The following is a 12929-nucleotide window of genomic DNA, read 5'->3' on the forward strand; positions in this document are numbered from 1 at the left end:
CGAGCCTCGTCTCCATGCTTCCGATTCCCTTGGGTCCCTCAGTATCGCGGATGTGCAGCAACCCATCACGCATCTCAATGGTTTGAGGGTGTCGCAGCACCTCCGCGAGGTAAGGGTTGATGACCTTCTCGAAGAACTTGTCCTTGGAAGCACTTGGGGACGTCATGATAATCTAGATCTGTCAGAAAAACAGCTCGAAACAAAAACATGAGATTTTTGCGTGATACGGGAGTCAAAACCTTCGGGAGATTATATAATGAATTTTTACCGACCAAAATAAGTATCGTGCAAGAAAACGGAGTCTAGAAGGCACACGAGGAGCTCACGAGGTAGGGGGCGCGCCCAGGGGGTAGGGCGCGCCCTCCACCCTCATGAGGCCCTCGTGTCCTTCCCAGACTGCTACTTAATTTTCTATTTTTCTAAATAATCCAAAACGGAGAAATATTGCCTTAAAAAATTGTTTTGGAGTCGGTTTTCTTACCGTACCACATACCTATTCCTTTTCGAAGTCTGAAACGTTCTAGAAAGTGTCCCTTATGTATTCCTCCGGGATTACTGTTTCAATACCATTGGTTTCAACATTTATGGGATTACCTGAGATATAATGTGTGATTCTTTGACCATTTACCACCTTCTGATTTGTGCCTTCGAAGTTGTTGATTTTTATGGCACCGGAACGATAGACCTCCTCGATAACATAGGGGCCTTCCCATTTAGAGAGAAGTTTCCCTGCAAAAAATCTAAAACGAGAGTTGTATAGCAATACATAATCACGTATATTATACTCACGCTTTTGTATCCTTTTGTCATGCCATCTTTTAACCTTTTCTTTAAACAACTTGGCATTTTCATAAGCTTGGGTTCTCCATTCATCAAGTGAGCTAATATCGAATAACCTCTTTTCACCGGCAAGTTTGAAATCATAGTTGAGCTCTTTAATAGCCCAATAAGCATTATGTTCTAGTTCGAGAGGTAAGTGACATGCTTTTCCATATACCATTTTATACGGAGACATACCCATAGGATTTTTATATGCAGTTCTATAGGCCCATAATGCATCATCAAGTTTCTTGGACCAATTCTTTCTAGACCTATTGATAGTCTTTTGCAAAATTAATTTGAGTTCTCTATTATTGAATTCTACCGGACCACTAGACTGTGGGTGATACGGAGATGCAATTCTATGATTGACGTCATATTTAGCAAGCATTTTACGGAAAGAACCATGAATAAAATGTGAACCACCATCAGTCATTAAATATCTAGGGACTCCAAACCTCAGAAAAATAACTTCTTTAAGAATTTTAATAGAAGTGTTATGATCAGCACTACTAGTTGGAATAGCTTCTACCCACTTAGTAACGTAATCAACAGCAACTAAAATATGTGTATATCCATTAGAGGCAGGAAAAGGTCCCATATAATCAAAGCCCCAAACATCAAACGGTTCAATAACATGTGAATAATTCATAGGCATTTCTTGACGTCTACTAATATTACCAATTCTTTGACATTCATCACAAGATAGAACAAACTTACGGGCATCCTTGAAGAGAGTAGGCCAATAAAAAACAGATTGCAATACCTTATGTGCAATTCTATCTCCTGCGTGGTGTCCTCCATAAGTTTCGGAGTGGCACTTGCGTAGGATATGTTCCTGACACCATCTACTCCTTTATAAAGATGTGGGTCATCCCAAAAGTAATGTCTCAAATCATAGAAGAACTTTTTCTTTTTTTGGTATGTGAAGCTAGGTGGTATAAATTTAGCAACTATGTAATTAGCATAATCAGCATACCAAGGGGTACTACGAGAAGTACTTATGACATTTAATTGTTCATCAGGAAAACTATCATCAATAGGTAGTGGGTCATCAAGAACATTCTCTAACCTAGATAAGTTGTCTGCAACGGGGTTTTCAACTCCTTTTCTATCAACAATATGCAAATCAAATTCTTGTAGCAAGAGAACCCATCTAATAAGTATACGTTTATCATCTTTCTTTTCCATTAGATATTTAATAGCAGCATGATCAGCGTGGATAGTTACTTTAGAATCAACAATATAAGGTATGAAATTATCACAAGCAAATACAACTACTAAGAGTTCTTTTTTAGTAGTAGCATAATTTCTTTGAGGATTGTTTAGAGTCTTACTAGCGTAATGGATAACATTTAATTTCTTATCAACACTTTGCCCTAGAACAGCACCTACAGCATAATCACTAGCATCACACATAATTTCAAAGGGTAAATTCCAATCAGGTGGCTGAACAATAGGTGCAGAGACTAATGCTTTCTTAAGTATTTTAAATGCTTCTACACAATCATCATCAAAGACAAATGGTATATCTTTTTGTAATAAATTAGTCAGAGGCCGAGAAATTTTTGAGAAGTCCTTAATGAGCCTCCTATAAAATCCAGCGTGACCAAGGAAACTTCTTATACCTTTGATGTCCTTGGGACATGGCATCTTTTCAATAGCATCAACCTTGGCTTTATCAACTTCAATACCTCTTTCAGAAACTTTATGCCCCAAGATAATACCTTCATTAACCATAAAGTGGCACTTTTCCCAATTCAAGACAAGATTAGTTTCTTCACATCTCTGCAAAACTCGATCAAGATTGCTCAAGCAATCATCAAAAGAAGATCCATAGATGGAAAAGTCGTCCATGAAAACCTCACAAATCTTTTCATAAAAGTCAGAGAATATAGCCATCATGCATCTTTGAAAGGTAGCAGGTGCATTACATAAACCAAAAGGCATACGTCTATAAGCAAAAGTACCAAAAGGGCATGTAAAAGTAGTCTTTGATTGATCTTTAGCCGACACAGGTATTTGAGAAAAACCAGAATAACCATCTAGAAAGAAATAATGTGTATGTTTGCATAGTCTTTCTAGCATTTGATCGATAAAAGGTAAGGGGTAATGATCTTTCTTAGTAGCCTTATTTAATTTGCGGAAATCAATTACCATCCTATAACCGGTAAGAATTCTTTGTGGAATCAATTCATCTTTATCATTAGGAACAACAGTAATACCTCCCTTCTTAGGGACAAAATGAACAGGACTTACCCACTGACTATCAGCAACGGGATAAATTATACCTGCCTCCAGAAGCTTTAGTATTTCTTTTCTTACCACTTCTTTCATTTTATGATTCAGACGTCGTTAAGGATCACGAACTGGTTTGGCATCTGCTTCCAAATTTATTTTATGTTGACATAGAGTGGGACTAATGCCCTTAAGATCATCAAGAGTATATCCAATAGCAGCACGGTGCTTCTTCAGAGTTTTCAATAATCTTTCTTCTTCATCTCTGAAAGGTTAGCACTAATAATAACAGGATATATCTTCTTTTCATCAAGATAAGCATATTTAAGATTATCAGGCAACGCTTTTAAGCTCAAAAACGGGATCACCCTTAGGTGGAGGAGGATCCCCTAGGATTTCAACAGGCAAATTGTGTTTTAGCATAGGTTCTTGTTTAAAGAATACTTCATCTATTTCCCTTCTTTCCTTCATAAACATATCATTCTCATGGTCTAGCAAATATTGTTCTAAAGGATCACTAGGAGGTACAACAATAGAAGCAACACCAATAATTTCATCCTTACTAGGCAATTCTTCTTCACGGTGTTGTTTACTAAATTTAGAGAAATTAAACTCATGAGTCATATCATCTAAGCCGACAGTAACAACATCCCTTGTGCAGTCTATGGTAGCATTAACAGTATTTAAGAAGGTTCTACCAAATATAATGGGAGAAAATCTATCTTGTGGGGAACCAAGAACAGGAAAATCAGCAGGATATTTAGTTTTCCCACACAAGACTTCAACATCTCTAACAATTCCGATTGGTGAAATAGTATCTCCATTAGCAAGTTTAATAGTAACCTCAATTTCTTCTAACTCAACAGGTCCAATATCACGCATAATTTCTTTGTATAAGTCAATAGGTATCTCACTAGCACTAGCACCCATATCACATAAGCCATGATAACAATGATCTCCTATTTTAACAGAAATAACAGGCACGCCTACCACAGGTCTATGTTTATCTTTAGCACAAGGTTTAGCAATTCTAGCAGTTTCACCACAGAACTGAATAACATGCCCATCAATATTATCAGACAAGAGCTCTCTAACAATAGAAATATTAGTGTAGCGACCCGACCCGAATTGATCAAGTCTCTCTGCTTAAGTGTCATCCCTGGATCGGTATGCTGACACACACAGTACTCGAGGATTTATAACAGAGGTAAATCACATGTAAAAGTAACGTAAATACTATTACCTCAATCCAAATAGCGGAAGTAACAACAAGGTTGTGGATTTCCATCAACACCAACAGCAAAGTTGAGTGTAGAAATCGTAAACCTAACGTATCACTTACTCGTCGTAAGAAATCCTGCAACATGAGACGTTGCAGCCACAAAGGGTCAGTACATTGAATGTACTGGCAATTTCACACCATAGAGAGATATGATGAAAAATGGCTATCACTACATGCATATATGGCTGGTGGAAAAGATCTATGGTTATAAGGTTTTTGCGAAAAGCCAATTTTTCCCTACTGCAAAGGAATAAATTTTTATTTAACTATCATGGTGGTTGTTGAACATTGAGAATGGTTGACAGCATTCTCAATCCCAATTAAATAACATCATTAAACCCAACAAACTTAATTTGTAGTAACATGATGAGATTCACATGATAATCCAAGTACTAGATACTCAAGACGTCCATAACCGGGGACACGGCTAACCATGATTAGTTTATACACTCTGCAGAGGTTTGTGCACTTTTCCCCACAAGACACCTTCTCCTCCGTTTGATTTCTCGCACTACAAGGTGTTTGAGAAACGGATGACCGAGACATATTCTTTTAGAAGCGCTAGCACCTTACGATCGGGTAGACCGTTACACCTACTTTCCCCTACATATGCTAGTCTACCACTGTAAGAGTTCGCACGACTTAATCAACTATGCTAGAGCCCATAATAGCTTGTGGCTGCACACGGAAGTTTCTAGCATGAATAATATCATGATCCCTTTGAGCCTGGGTGGCGGTCCATAAAGAAAAACAGGCAATCGCTGGAATACCCAAGTGCCTCAATCCACCCAGATGTGTATTTAAGTTGCCACCTTAGATAAACCATTAATTTAACAATCTCACATCTCTCATGGATACACTCACCCAATCCACGTCTACTAGCATAGCATGGCATAATAAGAAAACATAGAAGTAACTCCCAAAGGTTTGATAATAACAGGTAATAGGTACTACCTCAACTACTTCCCAAACCCACAATTTAATTAGATCCTAATCATGCAATGTTTGAGGGTGAAACTAATGCATAAAACTGGGTATGAAAGGGATATGATCAAAGTGTGAACTTGCCTGCAATGTTGATGATGATGATTCGCACTCAAAACTCTTGATAGCTCTACTCGTCACACTCCGGTCAATCTATCGTAAGCAAGCAATAGTAACCACACATAAGAAATCACTCAAAAGATCGGAAAGAACGAAGAAGACACTTCGGAAAACATCAAAGCAAGAAAATAACTCTTGCAACATAAAAAAATTTCTAACAGTACCAAAATTAGGTGAATTTGGCCTTATTAGAAAGTTTAGGTCAAGAGCTTCGTTTTGCAAAAAGAATCAACTCAAACGGAGCTACGAAACTCAAGTTATGGTCAAATGAAGTTCGAAATCAAATCTGATCTAATTCAAATTTTAAACATTCAAAAACATGTTTAAGTTGTTTTACTGGATAGAGGAGATCGTAACGAAGATGTGGGCGCTGGTTTCGTTGGATTTGGATAAACGGGTAAAAAGTAGTGATCGATTGAAGAACAGGGACTAATCTATAAAGAAAATCATCACATATAGGTCCCTGGCCGAAATTAATAAGAAAAAGGAAAAATCTACCGAGCGAACGCTTGCTACAGAAATCTAAACGACGAACGTTGGTTAGATAATCTAGACTAAAAGAAAAACCGATCGATTTTAGAAGAGAAATCCTAAACTAATAAAAAAACAGAAAACCGGGCGGTTCAGCGGTTTTGTACCGGTTCGACAGCGGTTTACGGCAAAAAGCCGGCGGCGGAGCGGATCCGGCCGGCGGCGAACTCCAGCGCGGGCGTCGGTGCCGCAGCGGCGTCCGGCGATGCAGGCGAGCGGCGCGACGCGGAGACGAGCGCGCGGCGAGGCGGCGGAGGGGCACGGCGCAGGCGGAGGAGAGGTAGCGGCGACGGCGACAGAAGGCGGCGGGGTGAGATCCGGCGGCGGCGGCGGTGGTTTGCGGCACGGGCGGTGGCTCGGCGGCGAGGTGCGAGGCGAGGGAGGAGGAGAGACGCGCCCCGGGGCGGCGCCTTTTATGAGGAGGGGCGAGGAGGTGGCGTGGAGAAGGGGCAGGAGGAGGCCGGGCGGCGCACGGCGTCCATGGCGGCGCGGCGGCGTGCTTGAGTGGGTCTCCCGCTCGGGAAGGAAAGGGGCGGCGCTGCTGGGCTGGGCCTTGGCCTGGCAGGAGCTGGGCCGGCCCAGTTCGGCGGAGGGAAATGTTTTTTTTAAATAAATATTTCCAGACAACAAACATAACTAAAACAAAATAATTAATAATTTTATATAGGCATATAATATATCAAAAATTTCAGAAAAAGATTTCCTACAATCTGAACATTTTTCTAGAGTAAAAATTTCTTATACCATTCTATGGTTTAAACTGGGTTTTGATCGTCGTCTCTCTACTATAGGTAAGTCACTCAGATTTACCATCCCATATAGCAAGGCAAATAATAAGAGTAAGTCGGTATGGTGATCAATCCATCCTGCACCCAAATCATTACCTTGTACATGGTTTAGCGAATCTCGCATTCTAACTCGGTCATCCTCACAAGCATTGCAGAATTTCTCTTGTTGATGAACCAAGTTTGGATAAATCCATTGATTCTGCAAGCCAAACAAACATCTATCATTACTTCCCAACCCTCAGGTTTTGCGTTACTCCTATAAAATCGTCTATCGATAAAATCGTAACCTCTTCCAGGGTTTTTCCTTCAGCAAGAGTGTGCTTTCTTCTTGGCAGGTCCTGGGGCCTGTGGGTTATGGCCCATCTCATCACTTGTAGTCCTTGAACTTATCATCGGGCAACTAATCATTATTCCAACTTCCAACTTCCTAGTATTCTTAAATCCATCTAATTGTACTGTTTTCCTTCCTTCTATTGGCACCAAACTAGGACATGATTACTCAGACTCATCATGGAGTTTACATTGATCCATATTTCCGACATCATACCTCCTTTATATCCAATAGTAATTTATCTCTTCATCCTCGTGGGATATCCCACATACCGATATAAAAATTTATACTTATGGAGTCCATATTCCACTTCGTGGAACATCATTATCCTTTCCAGGGTCAAGTGTCCTTACAGGGGAATATCGGCCATCTCTGCATGGCACTTCTTCAACTGGGAAACGTGAACCACATCATGAACTCCTGACAGTCCTTCGGGTGACTCCAACTTGTTGGCCACTTCTCCCATACGCTCCAAAACTCGGTATGGTCCTACAAATCTTGGGGCTAACTTTCCCTTACCCTACAAATCGTTTAACTCCTCGCAGAGGGGTCACACGAAGACATGCTCTGTCTCCAATTTCATAGACTACCTCCTTGTGTTTTTTTAGTCTGCATAACTCTTCTGCCTAGACTGAGCTACCTTCAGTCTATCTCGAATCAACTTAACATTCTCTTCTGACTCCTTGATCACATTTGGTCCAAACAACTAACGGTCTCCAACTTCATCCTACATACTCTTGGGGTATCACACATATCGAGACAAACTCATACTCATTTTGTCTGAAATCCACTCAGTGGAGTATCCTTATCTTTTCCAGGGATCAACGATTCTTACAGGGTACTACCACCCTTAAATGCACAAATCTTCCATAGACCATATTTCTCATATCCTCAAAATGGTCAAAATTCTTCTTCATGGGGTAACAACTCATAAAATCCATATCAGTAACAACGATGCTAACTTTATTCATTCTCAAATGATTACAATCTCTCGCTTTTCCATTACATGTCTCAACTCAATACCTTAATATAAAAGAAAATGTTCTCACTTCTACTACTACATTTCTTTTGTTACAAACTCAACTATCTAGCACAAGTTTCCTTCTCCTTGGAGCATTCTCTGGCAAAGTGCCCTGCTCCATTACAACTAAAAACATATTACTTCTGACAAGTATCGAGGTTTCCTTTTTGGGAAACTGTTGGGGTAGTGCCCTAACTCCTTGCACCTGTAACAGGTGATATGACTCAGGTCCCTCCTGAGCTCCAATCGGTTTCTCTTCCTGGACTTTTCCATTCCAATCAGGGCTTCTATTTCCTGTGGGTCATATTCTACTTCCTCTGTCGGGAATTCTACTAGATCCCCATTCATACAATTTTGGGAGATGTGTCCTTCTTCTCCACATGAATAGCAAGACTTAGTGCAGGGTTTACTCGGGTCTTCTTTATGTGTGTCCTCCATCTCTTCCTTCATCACAGCTTCTTCTAAAATTTCTATGAGGGCTCCTTTCATTACTTCTTTCTTCTGCTAGATGGTTCGTTGTACCATGGGGTAAATGTGACACTGAGCAGGATAGTGGGTAGTCCCTTCACACAAGAAACAAGTAATCTGCCTAGTTGGGTATTCCTCAACTGGGTGACTCTCTTCACAATTAGGGCATTCATCCTCGTGTTCTTTATGGGTGTGTCCTATTTCTCCACAAATCTTGCATCCACAAGGTTTCTTCATATCCTTTCCATAAGGCTTCAACTTCTGGGACACAAGCCAGGACTTTGGCAAATTCAACTTAAATTCTTTCCAAGTGGTTACTCCTTGCCATCCATTGATGGTTTGGTACATCCTCCACCAAGTAGCAGAACCTCTTTCAAAGCGCTAAAGAGCATGCTGGGTCATATCCTTTCCGACTATAGGGTTATTCTTCATGTGATCGTCCATGTTCTGAATCCATTGATCCGTCTCCAATTGACTCATCGGTCCAGAAAATATAAGCTCATCTTCATTCATCCTCTATTGGGTCCATCGGTTTGGGGGTGAGATAAGGGAGATAGAGAGGGATACACACAATACAAACAATAGTTTTGAAAAGACAGATTTTTTTATTGTGGCTATCGGAAAACATCAAACAAATGACATCTCACAATCGTCGCATCTAACGTAAGTGTATAATAGGGGTTTGGTCTTCTAAAGGTCAATAAATCTTTAATGTAGCCAAACTCTTCAAGTCTTGTTCATGCCTCCAATGGCTTCTTCCAATCATGCTTGTCTTTCTCCAGTTCTTTTGCCAGATCATCTATATTGATGTGAAGTCTCTCGTGACATCCTTGAATATTCTGAAGTTGCATTCCAAACTTCTGGGTTTCAAAATCCTTGGCATGAGCCATGGTCATACTGTCCTTCAGTTCCTGACAAATCTCGGTAGCTCGAGGTTGTAGCTCCTCCATCTTGGCTATTTTCAGCTTTTGGTTCCGGAGTTCTTCACGAAATGCTTCCTTGTCTAATACAGCCTCATGGAGCTCCACCTTAAACTTCTTGATGTACTACTCCAATCCTGGTGATACACCGACTTAGGTTAATTTTTTTTGCTGATAGATGCTCCATCAACCTTCTACCATCCAATTTTTTTTCCATGCATATGCATGCTTAACTCAGTACGGTGACAATAGCATGAGCGGGCAATAACATCTTGGATAGCCGTGTTTCTGCTCTTGTTAATTCCATGAGCTATCATCCCATAGTTGAATCTCCTGCCTTAGGGTTTCTTGACAAAACTTTGAGTCCTATGCTCCATGTTCCAGTATTTCTCCAACACACCTTGATCTCGGGTATTGACAGTTTCCATAGTCCACCAAGTTCCATAAGGGTAGTCTTCCTAGTCATACAAATCGGGAAATTCTTCAGAGTCTTCAAATTCTCCTAGTCTTCGGAGTCTTCAATAGTTGTAGTTTCCATTATCATAATGTATGGTAAAAATCCTCTTCATTCCGTAGTGGTCATGGTTGTTCGATATCTTGTACTTCTTGGGGTGGTCTCATCCGTCGAATCTTCGAGTGGTCAAAAGGGAAAAGGGGTATGGTCTCACTAAAAGGTAATATTTGAATAAAATCAGAAGAGAAGAGAGGTAAAAGGTATTTTTGAAAGGGAAAGTTGTAGATAAAAATCTTTGCTATGGGCTTGCCAGTTTCTAGGGTCACGTCCTACAGTCAACATGTGCTCTGATACCATCTTGTAGCGATCCGACCCGAATGGATAAAGTCTCTATGCTTAAGTGTCATCCCTGGATCGGTATGCTGACACACAGTACTCGAGGATTTATAATAGAGGTAAATCACATGTAAAAGTAACGTAAATACTATTACCTCAATCCAAATAGCGGAAGTAACAACAAGGTTGTGGATTCCCATCAACACCAACAGCAAAGTTGAGTGTAGAAATCGTAAACCTAACGTATCACTTACTCGTCGTAAGAAATCCTGCAACATGAGACGTTGCAGCCACAAAGGGTCAGTACATTGAATGTACTGGCAATTTCACACCATAGAGAGAGATGATGAACAATGGCTATCACTACATGCATATATGGCTAGTGGAAAAGCTCTATGGTTATAAGGTTTTTGCGAAAAGCCAATTTTTCCATACTGCAATGGAATAAATTTTTATTTAACTATCATGGTGGTTGTTGAACATTGAGAATGGTTGACAGCATTCTCAATCCCAATTAAATAACATCATTAAACCAACAAACTTAATTTAAAGTAACATGATGAGATTCACATGATAATCCAAGTAGTAGATACTCAAGACGTCCATAACTGGGGACATGGCTAACCATGATTAGTTTATACACTCTGCAGAGGTTTGTGCACTTTTCCCCACAAGACTCGATCTCCTCCATTTGATTTCTCGCACTACAAGGTGTTTGAGAAACGGATGACCGAGACATAGTCTTTCAGAAGCACTAGCACCTTACGATCGGGTAGACCGTTACACCTACTTTCCCCTACATCTCCTAGTCTACCACTGTAAGAGTTCGCATGACTTAATCAACTATGCTAGAGTCCATAATAGCTTGTGGCTGCACACGGAAGTTTCTAGCATGAATAATCTCATGATCCCTTTGAGCCTGGGTGGCGGTCCATAAAGAAAAACAGGCAACCGCTAGAATACCCAGGTGACTCAATCCACCCAGATGTGTATTTAAGTTGCCACCTTAGATAAACCATTAATTTAACAAAATAATTAATTTCACTCAATCAATCACACAACAATCAAGCAACCAATCAAATCTATCTATTTAATATAACATTCCAAAATTTAGAATTTTGGGATGTTACAATTAGGTTCAACTTTAACTTGCTCGGGAGGTGTATATGTTTTAATATTGCTTTTACGAACCACAGTTGAAGCTTTAGCATGATCCTTTATCCTAACAGGGAAAGGTGGTTTCTCAACATAAGAAGTAGGAACAATAGGATCATTATAAGTGACAGTCTTTTCTTCAACTTTAATAGGTGCAGCTACTTTTATTTCTATGGGAGGATGATATTTAAACAACTTCTCCTTAGGGAGATCAACATAAGTAGCAAAAGATTCACAGAAAGAAGCTACTATCTCATAATCAAGTCCATATTTAGTGCTAAACTTACAGAAAACATCGGTATCCATGAAAGATTTAACACAATCAAACTTAGGTGTCATACCTGACTCCTTACCATTGTCGAGGTCCCAATCTTCAGAGTTGCGTTTAATTCTATCCAATAAATCCCATTTTAATTCAATAGTCTTCATCATAAAAGAGCCAGCACAAGAAGTATCAAGCATGGTGCGATTGTTATCCGAAAGCCGAGCATAAATTTTTTGAAGAATTGCTTCTCTTGGAAGCTCATGATTAGGGCATGAATATAACTTTGATTTAAGCCTCCCCCAAGCTTGAGCGATACTTTCTCCTTCGCGAGGCCAAAAATTATACATATAATTGCGATCACGATGAACAAGATGCATAGGGTAATACTTTTGATGAAATTCCAATTTCAATCTTCTATAGTCCCATGATCCCATATCATCACATAGCCTATAACATGTCAATGCGTCTCCCTTCAAAGATAAAGGGAAGACCTTCTTCTTAGCAACATCATCGGAAATACATGCAAGCTTAAATAATCCACAAACTTCATCCACATATATTAGATATTCATCAGGATGCTTTGTTCCATCTCCTGTAAAAGGATTAGCTAGTAGTTTTTCTATTATACTCGAAGGATACTCATAAGGAATTTTATTTTCAATAGGTTCAGTAGGTTGAGGAGCAACTCTTTGCTCTACTGGTCGGGGTGAAGATACCCCGAACAAGCCCCTCAGAGGATTACTTTCCATAGTAACAAGTGACAGTAAATTGCAGCACACTATATAAATTTTTCCTTACCAAATTCCACCTACCAAAGGCGCTTCACTCCCCGGTAGCGGTGCCAGAAAAGAGTCTTGATGACCCACAAGTATAGGGGATCTATCGTAGTCCTTTCGATAAGTAAGAGTGTCGAACCCAACGAGGAGCAGAAGGAAATGATAGACGGTTTTCAGCAAGGTATTCTCTGCAAGTACTGAAATAAGTGGTAATAGATAGTTTTGTAATGAGATAATTTGTAACAAGCAACAAGTAACAAAAGTAAATAAAGTGCAGCAAGGTGGCCCAATCCTTTTTGTAGCAAAGGACAAGCCTGGACAAACTCTTATATAAGGAAAAGCGCTCCCGAGGACACATGGGAATATCGTCAAGCTAGTTTTCATCACGTTCATATGATTCACATTTGGTACTTTGATAATTTGATATGTGGGTGGACCGGT

The sequence above is a fragment of the Triticum urartu genome, chromosome 2A, assembly GCF_056163025.1.
Source record: "Triticum urartu cultivar PI428250 chromosome 2A, HENAU_Tu73, whole genome shotgun sequence".
Taxonomy (NCBI): domain Eukaryota; kingdom Viridiplantae; phylum Streptophyta; class Magnoliopsida; order Poales; family Poaceae; genus Triticum; species Triticum urartu.